The sequence below is a fragment of the Dromiciops gliroides genome, chromosome 5 (assembly GCF_019393635.1).
Source record: "Dromiciops gliroides isolate mDroGli1 chromosome 5, mDroGli1.pri, whole genome shotgun sequence".
In the NCBI taxonomy this organism is placed as follows: domain Eukaryota; kingdom Metazoa; phylum Chordata; class Mammalia; order Microbiotheria; family Microbiotheriidae; genus Dromiciops; species Dromiciops gliroides.
In genome coordinates this window covers 173,416,162-173,433,881 of record NC_057865.1, presented here as the reverse complement: position 1 = coordinate 173,433,881, position 17,720 = coordinate 173,416,162, and positions in this window count along the sequence as shown.

Below are 17,720 nucleotides of genomic sequence, written 5' to 3'. Positions count from 1 at the left end.
TGGTTTCAAAGGTCCCTTCCAACTCTATGCCCCAAGTGTATATACCATACCTCCTCCTACACACTGTACCTCCTCCTACATTACCCTGTACTACTGCACAATCTGCCTGAATCAAGGGGAAAGGAAAAAAAGGACTGAGGGGTAGAAAGTCTAGGCGCTGGACCAAGTCAGTTTCTTCCACCAGGGGCCATCTCTATCTTTGTTCCACAAGCAGTTACACGTTTGCCAAAGAATACAGGGGCACTTTAGGGCAGCTACACCTCACTTTAACTCTTTCCAGAGTTATATGAATTATATACATGAATTATAGTAATTTCTCAAGCCTATCTATTTCCTAAAACCTGCTGTTTATAGTCCATGAGAACATTCTGGTTCAGAAAGACACCTATGTTTTGGTCCATAATAAATTAGCAATTATAAGGTGTTCATAGAAAGGCATTAATTCTCCTCAGTAAGGACCCCTGACTGCTTAACTAGAGCCTATTGGAAATTCATCTGCTGCTTTCTCTGTGGATACAAGCTTTGGAAAACTGATGATGTAGGACTTGGGAGACCTGCATTCTAGTCCCAGGTTGATAATGAACTAGATTGTGACCTTAATCAAGTCACTTAAACTTCTTAAACCTCACTTTCCTCCCTATGTAGTAGAGTTATAAAAATAAAGACTAGTCTAGCTAAAGAAAAAGTGTGAAGTGAGTACCATTTCTATCAGTTGTTTAGCTATCCATTTTCCTTATGCTTTTCTTTTTTCTAATTGACTGGAATATATCATTAGTGCCTCAATCAGTCCTTCTTTCCTTCCTTCCTTCCTTCCTTCCTTCCTTCCTTCCTTCCTTCCTTCCTTCCTTCCTTCCTTCCTTCCTTCCTTCCTTCCTTCCTGTCTCTTAACCAACCACCAGAAAGGAATCAGTCATATCTAACAAACTCAGTTAACTGTTCATTACATAACACCTCAATGTCATATCCTAACCAGGAACATTGTTATGTCAAAATAGGAAATGATGAATGTCTTATACAGGAATTTTATACAGTGGCACAAATTGATGGGGCAGATATTTGGAGGCATATTTACGTTATAAATCATTGCTGCATCATAGACCATAGATCTGGAGCTGGTAGGGACTTGAAAGGCCCTCTGATCCAACACCCTCATCAGTTCTCCTTAGTGGTGGTAGATGCCATTTTTCATCTTGTGTTCTTTGGAATTATTGTGCATTATTGTTTTGATCAGAATATATAAGTTTTTCTTAGTTAATTATCATCAGAATATTACTCTCATGGTGTACAGCCTTATCCTGGTTCTGCTTATTTCTCTTTGTATTGGTTCATAGAAGTCTTTCTAGGTTTTTCTTTCATCATTTCTTTCAGAACAGTAGAATTCCATCAGAATAATAAAACACAACTTGTTCAATTATTCCCTCAATTTCCAATTCTTTGCTACAACAAAAAAAGTTGCTATAAAAATTTGTTATATTTAAATACATATTATAAATAGGTATACCAGGAATCATTCTCAAGTCTTCCTTCTTCCCTTTTCCCAGATCCAACCAGTTGCTAATTCTTGTTGATTTTATCTCCAAAATATTTCTTATATCCATCCTCCTCTTTCTAGTCACACAGGAACTCACTAAAGTAGTTCAGGCCTTTGTTATCTCTCTCCTGGACTTATTCCAATAGCCTCCTAATTGGCCTTCATGTTTCCAGTAGCTCCCTTCCACACAACTGCCAAATTGCTATGCCTTCAACATGGATCTAACCATGTCACTCCTTATTCAAAAGTCTTCCCTCATTCCCTATTGTCTCTAGAATAAAATGCAAAATCCTTAGCTTGATATTCATACCCTACCACAAAATGGTTACCATTTCAATCTTATTTCATATTACTCTCTATTACATCTAAAAAAATGATATGATCAACTTTCCTGTCCATAACATTTTCTCTTCCACCAGTGTGACTTTGAACAGGCTACTCCCCACATCTAGGATATACCACCTCCACAAAGAATCCCTGGCTTCTTTTAAAACTAGGCTCATTTGGGGCAGCTAGGTAGCACAATGGATAAAGCACTGGCCTTGGATTCAGGAGGACCTGAGTTCAAATCCGACCTCAGACACATGACACTAACCAGCTGTGTGACCCTGGGCAAGTCACTTAATTCTCATTATCCCACAAAAAACCCAAAACAAAACAAGGCTCAGCTGCCACAGGAGGCCTTTCCTAATTCTCCTAGTAGTTACTGTTCTTTCTGTCCTAGCTCTTACACAGTACCTAATTGGTGATAAGTACTTAATAAAACATCTTGACTGACTGGCCAGAAATTATAAATTTGCATTTGTTTCACATAGATTTTGGATCATCTATGTGTTTATTTTATTCCCTGGAAGAACATAGCTCCCTTGAAGGCAGGTACTGTTTCATATTGTCTTTGGCTTTGTCCATTCAACACAGCACAGCTTTTCATAGAGTGAAAACATTTGTTAAATTGAACTGATACATTCTACATTTTGGCTGAACTTACTACTACTACTACTACTACTACTACTACTACTACTACTACTACTACTACCACCACCACCACTACCACCACCATTTATATAGTGCTTCCTATGTGCTGGGCACTGTGTTAAGCACTTCACAATTATGATCACATTTGCTCCTCAAAACAACCCTAGGAGGCAAATGCTTTCATTATTATTCCTATTTTACAGATGAAGAAACCAAGGCAGACCTGTCCAGGGTCACACAGGTAGTGTCTCATGCCAGATCTTTAAAATTCAGGCCTCTTTGTATCTCTGGCTACCACCTAGCTTCAGATCTGGGCTTTCCTCTCTTATTTCCTTATATTGAGACAAATCTAGAATTCCTTTTCATTTCTTATTTTTTTAAGAAAAAATAATTATATGACAAATAATTTTTCTTAAAGAAAAGTAAAACTCTGAATAAACATGCATACTCGTGCAAAACAAATTCCCACATTGGTTTCATGTTAAAATGAAACGTTCTTACCGAGTACTTCTCGCTCTTCATCTTGAGTCCATCACCTCCCTGTCAGGAGGGGGGTAGCATCCTTCATCTTTGATATTCTAGAATATATGAAATCTTTCTCTTCCCTCAAAAGGTTTAGCTTAGATGCCACTTCTGGAAGCAATATGTCCCTCCTCAAACAGGCATATGGCACTTTGGATACCTGTTATGTCTTTATTGTTCTTCCTTACATCATTTTTATTTGTTTATTTCTAATCCCCTTGTTGGATTGTCCTTGGGGACAAGGGCTACGTTGTTCCTTTCATCTTTGCATATCATGTACTATAGGATTGTGCCCTGCACATAGTAGATGGATGCTTCATAGCTATTGAACTGAGTCTTCTGATCTATCATATGCCTGTAACCATCTCATTTATTTAACAGATTTAGAGTGGGAAGGGACCTTAAGAGTTATGTAGTCTAATCCTCTCATTTTGTCTATGAAGAATGTGGGGCCCAGATGGGTAAAGGGATTTACTCTGTGTCACACAGGTGACAGAAATAGGATTGGAAGCCAGGTCCTCTGACTCCAAATACAGAGTTCTTTTCATTACACTACGTGAAGGACTCAACTGGAATGAGGGAAGGTGACTAACTTGGTTGGAGTAGATACCTTCAGGGGCCCGTTCTAATTCTGAGAATCTATGCTTTGTTGATTTATCTTTGACAATGCCATATCTCTTTGTTATTCAGTCACTGTCTGTTTCAACATCTATTAGTATTTTTTAGGGACAGGGTCTCTTTCAGAGGTCTTCCTCTGCCTGTCCAAACCCTCTGACCCCCATCCCTTGACCTGGCCTTCAACTTAACATCTAGTGGATTTCACCATTGAGGTTCTGTGCATGTGGGAAGGAGAAGATTGCACCACTTCATTTTCACAGGGTTAGGAACATGGCAGGGGATAAGGTGACAAAACAGAGTAGGGGCAATTCTCGCAAGCATCAAGGTGGCATTGTTTTTACCTGTTTTATCAAACAGGACCAGAAGGATCACTCAGCCATTCACTTTAGTACCAAGGTCAGTTAGACATATTGTTATAATCCCAAACCTTTGACCTTTCTCCATGCTCTTTTTTTTTTTTTGGCAGGACAATTGGGGTTAAGTGACTTGCCCAGAGTCTGAGGCCAGATTTGAACTCAGGTCCTCTTGACTCCAGGGCCGGTGCTCTATCCACTGCGACACCTAGCTGCCCCTCCATGCTCTTTCTAAATAACAGCTAGGGACTATAGCGATGATTTCATTTCTATAAAGAACTGTGGGGGTAGGAAATTCCCTTAACTAATGTAGGTGATCCCTTTCTTTGCAACTTAAAGTCTTAGAGAATTACCTTGCCCATAGTTACATAGTATGTGTCGGGGTAGAATGTGAATCTCGATTTTCCTGGCCTTTGAGGCTGGTTCTTTACCTAGTGCTTACCATACTTCTTGTCATAACAGTTCATACATTACCTTTTGTTTATTTTTTGCAGAGAACTGAGCAGGATCTTTGGAAAAGGTCAATTCTCTCTTTGCCTCTCCTCTTTCCTCTTGCAATCCTTCCCTTAAAACTGGCACAAGCTAAGTTAAAATTCAGGCAGGCTTCAAACTACCTAGTAATGGGAAAGAGGGAGGAAGTATTCAGCAAGGCAAGCTTACTTCAGGCAAGATTTAAAGGTCCTTCAGGAGACTGTACTTGTTTCAATGTAAGCTGTAGGCAGTTTCATTTAAAACCTCCTGAGACATGTCAAATAATCAATACTTTGTAATCCAAAAGCCCATCTGAAAACTCAGGATTAGAAGCAGAAAAACCTTTTCACGACAGGACACTGGTGGCAGAGGAAAAGTCACTTAGAGAAAAATGTGGGTTTGAGAAATACCCGTGAAAGCAACTCTCCGTAAACAGAATTTGAGTGACCTCTTCAAAGAAAATAATTGTCCCTTCAACCTAAGGTTTGGGTCAAAATGTAACCTGTTATAGCAACTGCAGAGTAATGATAGGTTTTTTTCACCCTTTGGAATTTTCCTTCCTTAATGCAGTGTGTCCTGCTTTCCACTCCCTAATTGGTGTATCGATTGCCCCTGGCACACTGTTAATATTGCCTGTAGGTTCAGGAAATAGACAATGGGCACTTGTGAGTGAAGGTAAGACAAGCATTTTCTGAAGACACAAGTGACTAGTTTTTATATAATGTTGTATTGTTCATTTGTCTATCTGCTCAGTCTAGCTCTGAACATTTGTTGGATTTAATGCCATTCAGACAGCTGAGAATAAGCCCACTCTTTCAACTCAGTTCTCACCTCCATGATTTTATTTACTATAGCCATTCTATTTGAGAATAGAATCCATGTCTTAGCTATTTTTATATTCCCTTCAATTCCTACCACAGTACTTTTCTCAGAATCTTCCATGAGGTAGAACATGGACCATATTACCTATCAGATATCTGGATAGGAGAACTTATGAATAAATAAGACATAGAAAGCATGATGAGTATAAAATGGACAATTTCAATTACATTAAATTAAAAGGGTTTTTTTGTTAAATTTTATTTTTTCCAGTTACATGTAAGGGTAGTTTTCAGCATTCATTTTCATAAGATTTAGAGTTCCAAATTTTTCTCCCTCCCTCCCTTTCCTCCCCACTCCACAAGATTGCAACCAGATTATATATATACAATCCACAAGTGTTCTTTTTATAAGTTCATTCTATGGGGGTGGATAGTAAGCTTCCTCATTAGTTCCTTGGGATTGTCTTGGATCATTGCATTGCTGAGAGTAGTTTATTTAATTATTCACAATTACTCATTGAACAATACTGCTATCACTATGCACAATGTCCTCCCAGCTCTGCTCACTTCACTATACATTGATCTTCATTAGTCTTTCCAGGTTTTTCTGGGATCATCTTGTTTGTCATTTCCTATAGCACAAGACCATTCCACCACAATCATATAGCACAGCTTCTTCCATCATTCCTCAATTGATGGCCATTCCCTTGATTCTCAATTCTTAGCCTCTACAAAGAGTTGCTATAAATATTTTTTGTAAAATTTTCCCCCCTTTTCTCTTTTTCATGATTACTATTGTTAACTGTGTCCCATCCATCCTATTCCCTTCCCCATAATATTTATTCTATTATCTCTCTTCTTTCATCCAATCACTCTTCAAAAGGGATTTGCTTCTGTCTGTCCCCTTCCCCACTCTGCCCTTCCTTCTTTAGTCCCTCTCTCTTTATCCTCTTCCCCTTCTATTTTCCTGCAGGGTTAGAGAGATTACTCCACCCAATTGAGTGTGTACATTATTCCCTCCTTGAGCCAATTCTAATGAGATTGAGGTCTTTGAGTCAATTCTGATGAGTGTTAGGCTCATTTACTGCCAAGATTAAATAGATTATTCTACCCAATTGGGTGTGTGTGTGTTAGTCCCTCCTTGAGGCAACTCTGATGAGTTTAAGGTCTTTGAGCTTTTTCTGATGAGTGTAAAATTCATTTACTGCCCTGCTCCTCTCCCATCTCTTCCTCCACTCCATAAGCCATTTCCTGTATGTTTCATGTAGGATTTCACCTCTGCCCTCCCCCCTCCCCCAGTGCATTCCCCTCACCCCTCAATTTAACCCTAACAATGTCATCATGGGGCAGCTAGGTGACACAGTGGACAAAGCATAACCCCTGGACCCAGGGGGATCCCAGCCAAAACCTGGCCTCAGACACAAGATAGTCACCCACTGTACAACCCCAGACATGTCCCCCAACTCCAATTTTTTATAGTTCTTTAGGGTCTTATATTTGAAAGTCAAATTTGCCATTCAGTTCAGGTCTTTTCATCACAAATATCTGAAAGTCTTCTTTTTCATTAAAGTCCCATTTTTTCCTTGGAAAGATTATGTTGAGTTTTGCTGGGTAGGTGATTCTTGGTTGTAATCCCAATTCCTTTGCCCTCTGGAATATCATATTTCATGCCCTCTGGTCCTTTAATGTAGAAGCTGCTAGATCTTGTGCTATCCTGACTGGGGCTCCACAGTACTTGAATTCTTTCTTTTTGGCAGCTTGCAATATTTTCTCCTTGACCTGAGAGCTCTGGAATTTGGCTATAATATTCCTAGGGGTTTTCCTGTTGGGATCTCTTTATGGAGGTGATCAATGGATTCTTTCAATGTCTATTTTACCTTCTGCTTCTATAATTTCAGGGCAATTTTCCCTGAGAATATCTTGGAAGATGATGTCTAAGATCTTTCCTTGATCAGAGTTTTCAGGTAGACCAATAATTTTTAAATTATCTCTCCTGGATCTATTTTTGAGGTTGGCAGTTTTTCCCAGAAGATATTTCACATTGCCCTCTATTTTTTTATTCATCTGGATTTGCTTTATTGTGTCTTGGTTTCTCATAAAGTCACTGGCTTCCATATATTTAATCCTCATTTTTAGGTAATTGTTTTCATCAGAGAGCTTTTGCATTTGGCTTTTCAAGCTGTTAACTTTTTTCCTCACGTCTTTCCTGCATCACCCTCATTTCTCTTTCCAATTTTTCCTCTACCTCTCTAACTCTATCTTCAAAGTCCTTTTTGAGCACGTCTATGGCCTGAGATCAATTGATATTTTTCTTGGAAGCTTTAGATATAGGGGCCCTGATGTTGATATCTTCCTATGAGGGTGCACCTTGGTTTTCCTTATTACTGAAGAAACTTTCTATGGTCCTCATCTTTCTCTGTCTGCTCATCTTGACTTTCTTTGACTTGACTTTTAGCTCCTTAAAGTGGGGCACTGTTTCCAGGCTGTAGTATCCCAAGCTTAAGAAGTCCCAGGTGGTATGATTTAAGGAGGATCCGGTTCTTCACTTGCCTGGCCTGTTCCCTGGTCTGTAGATGACCTCAGGCCAACTTGCTAACCAACCAGCTTTGTGTGTTGTGATTGTTAGCTCCGAGGAGCCTGTGCCCCTCCCCCACCTGGGCCACTTCTACTCAAGCCTACCTCATGGTCTCAGTAGGGGAGAAAAATCCAAGTTCTGCCTCAGCACCAGCATAGACTCCTGTAGTATCCCCCCTGCCCAGGGCTCAGCCCTCTCACCAGACTGTGAGCTTAGTTCCAGAGGACACTGGCACTTCAGCTGATTCAGAGGTTCTTGGGGTCTCCCTCTCTGGTGAGGCCTTCCTGGGACTGGATCTGTGTTACGTGACTGTGGGGTTGGGCTCCACTCCTGTATCAGCACAGCAGCTCCCTCCTTCTGATCTTCCAAGCTGTTCTTGATTAGAAGATGATTTCAGCACATTCTTCTGTGAGTTTTGTTGCTCTGGGCATTTTCCTATGGTGTTATTTGGATGTTTTTTGGAGAGGTCATGTCATGAGTTTGAGAGCTCATGGCCTTTCCCCCACCATCTTCAAATTAATAGTTTTTGTAGACATAAAACCAATATAACAAAGTTTAGAAAGAAAGTGGAAAATTAGGGGAAAATTTATAGACAATTTCTTAGATAAAGGTCCCATTTCTCAACTATATAAAACCTTTTTCAAAGCTATAAGAATATGAGTCATTCCCCAATTGATAAATAGTCAGAGGATATGAACAGGCAGTTTTCCCATGAAGAAATCAAACTATATGTAGTCATATGAAAAAATACTCTAAATCACTATTGATTAGAGAAATACAAATTAAAATAACTTTGAGAAATCTTACATTTATCAGATTCGCTAAAATGATATAATGGGAAAATGACAAATGAAGAAGATGTGGAAAATTTGGGACATTCATTCACAGTTGGTGGAATTGCAAACTGATCCAACAATTTTGCAGTTATACCCTTTGACTCCACAATACCACTATTAGGTTGGTTTCCCAAGGTGATTATGAAAAAAGGAAAAGAACTATTTGTTTTAAAATATTTTAGAAATTGAGAGGTCCTTCACTTGGGGAATGGCTAAATGAATTATGGTATATGATTGTGATGGGATACTATTGTAGTACAAGAAATGATGAGCTCAATTATTTTAGAAAAACATGGAAAGATTTACATGCAATATCAAAAAGTGAAATGAGCAGAACCAAGAGACTACAGTAACAATTATCACCATAAGAATAACTTTCAATGACTAATTCATTTTGAGTATCATACAAAGTACCTATGAAAGAAGATGCTATCTACCTTCAGAGAAAAAAACTGAAAAATAGAATCATGTGCAGTATGGCTGCACATACTATAAAGAATTAATTGTTATTTGAGGTTTTTATGACCCCATATTTTGGCTAGAATTTAAAAAAAAATAAAAACTTGGCATGCTCACTGGACTCTAGGGCTCCACAAATGGCATGGTGCTTCACCTACTGGTTGTAGCTGTCACCATGGCACTGGCACCTCATGTCATCACCACTTGCCAACGCCTACATGGGCCTGGAAAAATTATAGTAATTGGAAGCCTAGTGAGGGCAGTCATGTGACTGTCAGAGCAGCCAGCCAATTGGTTGGGGGCTGTCTGGGGTCAGCTGGGAAGAAGGGAGGAGATTTGCAATTCTAGCTGGAAGCTGGAAGGTGACAGGATGCTGCTGTATATTCTCATCTGATTCCTGGTCAGTGGTGTTATTCAGGTTGTATAATTTCCCTTTCCCCATTTTATTTCCTTTCCATTGATCCTACTGATCCTGTTTGTGTGTTTTTTTTAAAGTTCATTCTTGTTAAATAAATCCTGCTCTGTTTTGAGGGAGGCTGCCATTCTCCTTCCTTACTCCAATATTGCGGCAAGCCGCTTAGCTAACACTCCCCAATTAAAAATTGGTCCCCACAATACAAACATATATCAAAACATTTTTGTCACTAATGGTAGCCTTCTCTATGGTGTCAGGAGGAGGGAGAAAAAAGTACACAGTAGAAAGCAAATAGGAAGAAGCACAGAAAAGCAGGGTAGCTTTGAAAATGATGAGTAGCATTTGTTACATGGTTTTAAAAAAGTAAAACAGTGTAGCTTTATATTGAATCCTTTTTTATGTTGTGCTGTGTATGTGGAAATATTCTTGTGTGTGTGTGTGTCTTTTTGTATTTAAGTTAAAAATAATTTTTAAAAATAAAAAAAAGAATCTTCCCCGAGATTTGCTAAATCCAGCCACCCATGTGATAGCCAGAAAGTTTTTCAACCTTGCTAAACTTTGAAGTAGAAGATAAAATCCCAAAAGGGTAGCCTGAAAGGGCACTGCCTTAGCAAAGATAGATAACAATAATGAACATTTATGCAGGGGAGTTTCCAGTATTTTGTTAGGACTAATTGGTAGATCCACCTCCTTTTATCTCAATGTTTCTTCTAATTCCTCTCCCTTCCTACTTCCCCCACCCCCTACCAGTCACTACACAACCATCAGGGTCACCAGGAAGATCAATCAACAAGAATTTTCAAAGCAGCTATTAAGTGTCAGGAACTATTCTAGGTCATCAGTAAAAACAAAAAGTTCAACAGCTCTTGCCCTCAAAGAGTTTACATTCTGTTAAGGAAAACAACAAATACACACATAAGTGTCATGACAGAAACATGTGTTTTCATCCAATACCCCTACAATACTATACTTGGGACCTCACACCTCTCTCCTAGGTGTGTCTAATATCTGTACTTCTCTGTTTGTCACTACCATTCATTCCTACATAGTCTCACATTAGAAATTGTGAGTCCCCAGAGATAGATTAGTACCACACAGCTGCATTCAGACTCTCTCAGAGTGGTAGGGGGTAGCTTTTTTGAAGAGAAATACATAGGGGCATCTAGGTGGCACAGTGGATAAAGCATCGTCCCTGGATTCAGGAGGACCTGAGTTCAAATCCAGCCTTAGACACTTGACACTTACTAGCTGTGTAACCCTGGGCAAGTCACTTAACCTTCATTGCCCTGCCAAAAAAAAAAAAAAAAAAAAAGAGAAGAGAAATTTGTGTGTAGGGTAGGCCTCCACCAGTCGCGGACGAACATGGATCAGGGCCTTGAAGAGCCACAGGCCACAGTGTGGCTGTGCAGTCTGATATGGGAGCTGCAGCTCCTGCCGCAATGAGGACATTGGAAAACTGCGTTCTCTGTTGCCCGTCAGTTCCTGCGTCTCATTTGTTTTTCTTCCTCCTGAGCTTGAAGGCCTATCTCAGCTGCACACAAGTTGCTCCTGAGTACTGAACTCCATCGGGCACAGTCCTTGGCCATCTCCTCCCAGCTGCCGATGTCTATTCCCAGAGCCCTCACTTGCATACATCTCTGTAGTGAAGCTGGGGGCGTCCAGCAGGTCTTTGGCCTGAGGCTAACTCGCCATAGAGTAGGTCTTTAGGAATACACCTATCTTGCATGCAGTGCACATGACTGAGCCAGCGCAGCTGTCTTTGTTTCAGTACCGTGTGAGCATTGGAGCACTTCTGTGTTGGTGATCCTATCTGACCAAGATATGCCAAGGATGTGCTGAAGGCAGAGCATGTGGAAGCTGTTAAGCTTCTACTCTTGTCTAGTATACGTAGTCCATGTTTTGCTGCCATACAGTAAGGTACTCAGGATGCATACTCTATAGACAGCAAATTTGGTTCATCTTGTCAGTTTACTGTTTTCCCAGACATGCTTGGCAACCTTAGCCATGGTTGAAGTAGCTTTCCCAATCCTCTGATTGATCTCAGAATCAAGTGACAAATTGTCACTGACAATAGAGCCAAGATACGAAGAGAAATATACTCCCTCTATTCATCATTTTTGCTTGAGCCCCCATCAAATGCATTTTCTATCTACTAACCAATTGCTCAAAATAATGACACTTTTAGATCCTAAACATAACATTTCCTTAACAATAAGTGAAAGCAAATATTAATTTAACAGATATTAACACATTAAAACAAATACATAAATAATAAAATATATCACAGTACATATAAAAACCCAGACCACACTCTTCCACCAATGTACTCAGTCTCTGTGGTGAAGGGCAGACACACATTTATAGGAACCTGGCAGGGAAACACATGAGGAAGGAAACCTAATATGTCAGTGGTGACTCACAATTCTGGATCGCAGTCTCCAATGTTATTGATCCATTCATGAACATCTGCACTATACAAAAATGCTTTTCTGTTTACTGCTTGACCGTTTATCCTTACTACTCTTCAGCTGGGGAAATCCTCTTCTCTTGTCTACCCCAACACAGCCTTTAAAAGCTCTTTCAATTAACCATTACCCTTGAACAAGCATTTAAAAAGTATAAGATCCTAATGTGAATAGCAGTTCTCATTAAGCTACAGAACAGCAAAGCTCATCAAAATGGTTTTCTCTGGACCACACAGACCAGAACAGCCAGTTATTTATTCATCCAGATGCTGCAATCACAATTGAGCTAATAACACCACAGTTTAGGTTCACTCTTTAAGCCAGCTCATCAGTATAGATCTCAAAGGCAAGGCATGCCTCCCATGCTTTTCATTTTAAGGCCCGAGGAGAAATAGGGGGTAACAAACCGTTATGAAAAGCTTCCCCATTTTCCACCTCTAGGTGAGATGAAGGGCACTTACTGTTACTGGAGTTCTGGACCAATAAATTCTTTCTTGCTTGCTTTCTTTTTTCTTTTTTGTTTTTGCAGGGCAATGAGGGTTAAGTGACTTGCCCAGGGTCAAACAGCTGGTAAGTGTCAAGTGTCTGAGGTCAGATTTGAACTCAGGTCCTCCTGAATCCAGGGTCAGTGCTTTATCCACTGTGCCACCTAGCTGCCCCCAATAAATTCTTTCTAAAGGGAAATTCTTTGAAAAATTAGGAATGGCTCAGCTGAAGCCTTCTCTCAAATGATTGCTTCTAAGTACCACAGCACCAATGGCTTCTTAGCTACTTCCCCCCCACACACACACACACCCCACATCTTCTTTTCTCTTGAGGAAGAAGCATGTAAAACCTGCCTGGTTGAAGTGCTGAAATGAGAGCTGCTTGAATTCTGGTGATTCACCTTATACTTAAAAAGTTACAATTTCACAAATCAAAAGCTTTTTTTTTGGAGTTTATAGTGACTTTTTTTCTGATAAAAGTATTTTATTTTCCAGTTACAGGCAGAGATAGTCTTCAACATTTGTTTATATAAAATTTCCAGTTTCAAATTTTTCTCCCTCCCTCCCTCACGTAATCTGATATAGGTTTTATACACACACACACACACACACACACACACACACACATATATGTATATATATATATATACATATATAAACATAGCTTGGTCTCCAAATGTTTATATACATTTTTATTTTATTAATTTTATCCATTTTATTAATAAAACTTTCATATACAAATTAGTTGAGGTACCTATCATGCTTTTAGCTCTAAAGTCTCCAAGTCCTCCATTTCTTTGGTACAATCAAACTGTTTCAACAAGGTAAACTGATGCCTTTCTCTTATGGGACCAGTTCAATGTTTTAAAGAAACAGAGGAAGATTTTACTTATTTAAATAAATAGGAAAATGTGAGTGTGAAGAAATGAAGTCTTCAAATCTATACTTCAGAACATTTAATTGCCAAAACTTTCCAAATCCCTTCTGAAATCTATTTCTTCAATGCACATTTTAACTATGGATATTACAACAAAGTTCTTTTTCTATTCATATTATGTATCAAAATATTCATCCCAAATATCTCATATTATTTAACAAATAATATCTTCCTTTCTATAAAAAACACTTTTTTGGTCTTTTTCACCATTAACTGCTTCTTATTTTAAAAAAGGCATTAAAGAGATAGAGTACTTATATATGCCTCTAAAACATAAGTCTATTTGCTCTACCATAGTTTTTCATTAATGTCAAATTGTCTTCAAGGATCTCAAAGAGAATCAATCACCTGTCACCTTTATTTCTACCAAATCCCAGTGGGGCAGGAGAAAGTATAAGGGATTATTAGAAAGCCAGGGAAACCTCATGAGGCAGTTCAGGAGTAAATAACAGTGGTAGAACTGAGCTAAAACCATTTCTACTAGAATATGCCACAATCCTTACAAGACTCCAAGGTTGCGGAGGGCGGGGATCAAAGTGGGGAGAGGGAAGAGGTTGGGAGGACTGGGAAGCTGACATAATCAGGCAAGTGATTAGGGTAAACACCAGGCCTGAGCAAAGATTCCCTTTTGAGAAAAGAGGGTTTGGTCTAGGGTTGAAGTTATATGAAGGATTTCACTGCTTTATAATCCAATCCAATAACCATTTAATAAATGTCTACCCAGCTCTAGGGATACAATTCATAAAATGAAAAAACAGTTCCTGACTTCAAGGAGCTTACAATCGAATGGGGACGGACACATATAAAAGGACACAGGAAAGGATATGTGTGTGTGTGTGTGTGTGTGTGTGTGTGTGTGTATGTGTGTATGTGTATGTGAGAGAGAGACAGAGACAGAGACAGAGAGACAGACAGAGAGAGACTAGGGGGTACATGGCACCAAAACATCCTGTTCCATGGAGTTGATAGTAGACAGAGCAGCAGGTGTAGAGTTCAACAGTTCTTTCTCTCATAGATAAACTTGTAGATATTCATAGAAGAGCAATCAGCAGTTCAAGTACAAACATCAGGGGATAAAAGTTACAGGTGGCCACATTTCAATTAAAAGGTGCGAAGAACTTTCTATCTATTAAAGCTTTCCAAAATGAAATGGGTTTTAGGTACAAATTTCTCCATTACCAGAGGTTTGCGAGAGAAAACTAGTTGATCATTTATTTGGGATGTTATAGATGGGATAGGTGCAGGAAATTGAACTACATGACCTCTTTGGCCCTGAAGAACTCTGAAATTCTATAATTCTATCACCTTAAACTACCAGTTCAGGAAAATTGGCTAAAATTAAAGTTGTGCCCCAATTTATAACTTGCAATATCTTTGGGATTTTGTGAGTAGTAACTCTTGTTCATCCTTCTCTAAGCATTTTTTTCTCTTCATGCTGAGAAGCACATCAAATAAGACTGTGGCTTTTCTTGTCTTCAAAGGGAAGTTCCATCAATGGGAAGGGAGAAAACATTTTGAAATTCTGCAAGTTTCTTTTGGTGTTGTGTGCATTTAGTGACTAATTTGGATACAGCCTTGGAGCATAAGGAAGCATAAATTACAACCAAAATGGGACCATTGGAGACAATGAAGGAAAATGCTATTTAAAAAAAAACAACTATGAGGGAGAAACATTTGGGGAATTAAAAGTAGGGCAGGTTTTGAAATATTTTCAAAACCGTTTACTACCATCTGTTACGAGTCTGTGTTGCTGGGGATTTATGGGCTCCTAACTGTAAAATCCTCTGGCTACTGAAAACAAATTTGGGGAAAGATGATTAAACTTGCCTCTTAATGACAATGAAGTAAAGGAGAAACTATATAGGTAGGTATGGAGCTATATCTGTAAAGAAATCTATTAAGGAATGAAAATTCCATTACTTTGCATCAGCGAGATCTTTTGGACCCAATTTAAAAGGCAACAAGTTGGCGCAATAAACATAGGGGTAGGGGCAGGGGCAGGGGAAGGGGCATAAGATAGGATGGCCAAGTCTGTCAACACTCTGGATCTTAGTCCTCCATTCTGTAACTCCAGTATTCTTTGGAGGAAATGGGGAATGAATGGAATGAATGGTGAGAGGTCTTTAATCTTTAGATATTCCCACTGAGAAAAGATGATGGAGGGCTGTAGTGGAGATAAGAATAGGGTTGACCTGATTCCACTCACCTGGATGGTCCCTTTCTTGAGTGAATGGGAGTTTGGGTTGAGGTGGAGAGAAGAAGAGTAGAACCAAAGAACCATTAGCTGCTATCTGAACTCAGCAAGAGGGAAGGGTAGGAAGAATTAGGCCATGAGTTCTCAAGCCCTCACTAGGATCCAATTCTTTCCCCCCTCCTCCCCTGTAGCCTGACCTCCCAAAAGCAAGTGGAATATCATAGCACCATAGGGTTTAGGGCTGGAAGTGACCTTAGAGACTCTCTGGTGTAACCACTTCATTTTAGAGATGAGGAAACTGAAGTTCAGAGAACTAAATTACTTGAACCAAAGACAGAGAGGAAGTAACTGGCACAGCCAGGATACAAAACCAAGGTCTTCTGAATCCATTGCTCATGTTCTTTTCTGAGCTGTTTACATGGCTTGAGGTCTCTGGGGGATCCCCATGATTAGAGATTTTGTGAGAGACATCCTATATGCATATAAGTTCCTACTCCCTTTTCCTCTGGCTTCACTTTTCAATATAAGGTCCTGGCATTTGTGTATGACTCCCTGCCTGGGATTGGACTTCATCTACCACAAGGAAGAGGAATAAAGACAAGTGCCCAGGAATCACTGCATGCAGACAAGAATGGTTATGGAGGTAAGAGTTATAAGAAAATAATGGGCTTTGCCAATGCCCAAAGGCTCCAGATTGATTGGATTGACTGAGATTGACTGACTGCTCATTAACATACTTAAAGTTAATTTACTTCAAGTTAATTCAATTGAAACCACACCTGCCTGACTCTGAAGCGGGTATGCTCTTAGAGATTGTGGACTCTGACCTCAATCCAGGACCAGTCTCAAGTCCAGTGAACCAGTGGATTTGGGTGATGCTAGCCAATTAGCTTGAAGCAGGGTTGAAAGACTGCCTCTCCTCAGAACGCAGAAGAAGGATTTTGAGTCAGTTCATCTCTCAAACAGGCTCTTGGCGTCAGAGGACTCTTGGAAGAAGCAGGCCAGGCTGGACTCTTTTTTAATTTAATTTTTATTTTTGTGAGGCAATTGGGGTTAAGTGACTTGCCTAGGGTCACACAGCTAGTAAGTGTTAAGTGTCTGAGGCCGGATTTGAACACAGGTCCTCCTGACTCCAGGGCCGGTGATCTATCCACTGTGCCACGTAGCTGTCCCCAGGCTGGACTCTTATCTCTCCTCTAGGGTAGATAGGTTTCTTAACTTTCTGAACTCCACATGTTCTTTTTGTATTATGCTTTAATAAATGCTTATTGCCCAAAAACTGGTGCTAAAGCTTCTAATTTATAAGTAAACCCTGGCTAGCTTTCCCTACACTTGGGAGAGGAATAAGGCAACTACACATTTAGTTTTACTCATCACAGAGGTGAATGCTAGAGTTGCTTCTCTTAGCACTTCTACCATCCTGAAGTTTCTGAATCAATTGTACACTAGCACCTCATTTATTTGTTTCTTATTTATTTAGGACAGGCTCCTGTATTCATTGATATAGGGCATTCCCACTGAAGAAACTCTTTACCAATGTAGGTTTGTACCTTACCTGCAATTTTACAGTCTTTTTTTTTTTTTTGGTGAGGCAATTGGGGTTAAGTGACTTGCCTAGGGTCACACAGCTAGTAAGTGTGTAAAGTGTCTGAGGCCGGATTTGAACTCGGGTCCTCCTGAATCCAGGGCCGGTGCTCTATCCACTGCGCCACCTAGCTGCCCCAATTTTACAGTCTTAAGAGAGTTTTCTGAGAAACTGAAAGTTAACCAAGGTGCCTAGGATCACACAGACAGGAAGTGTCAAATAAAGACTTGAATCCAGGTCTTCTTTACTTTGAGGACAGCTGTTCTCTAGCCACTATGCCAAGCTTGCTTGTTCCCAGTTTCCATATCATGGAAGAGCATTGGTTCTGGAGTTAGAAAACCTGGGTTCAAATCCATTGTCTGATGCTTACTATCCTTGTGACCTACTGCAAGTCACCTTACTTTCCTGAGCTTCAATTTTCTCATCTGGAATAATAAGGTGCCAGACTGGATATCATCTTAGATCTCTTCTGACTCCA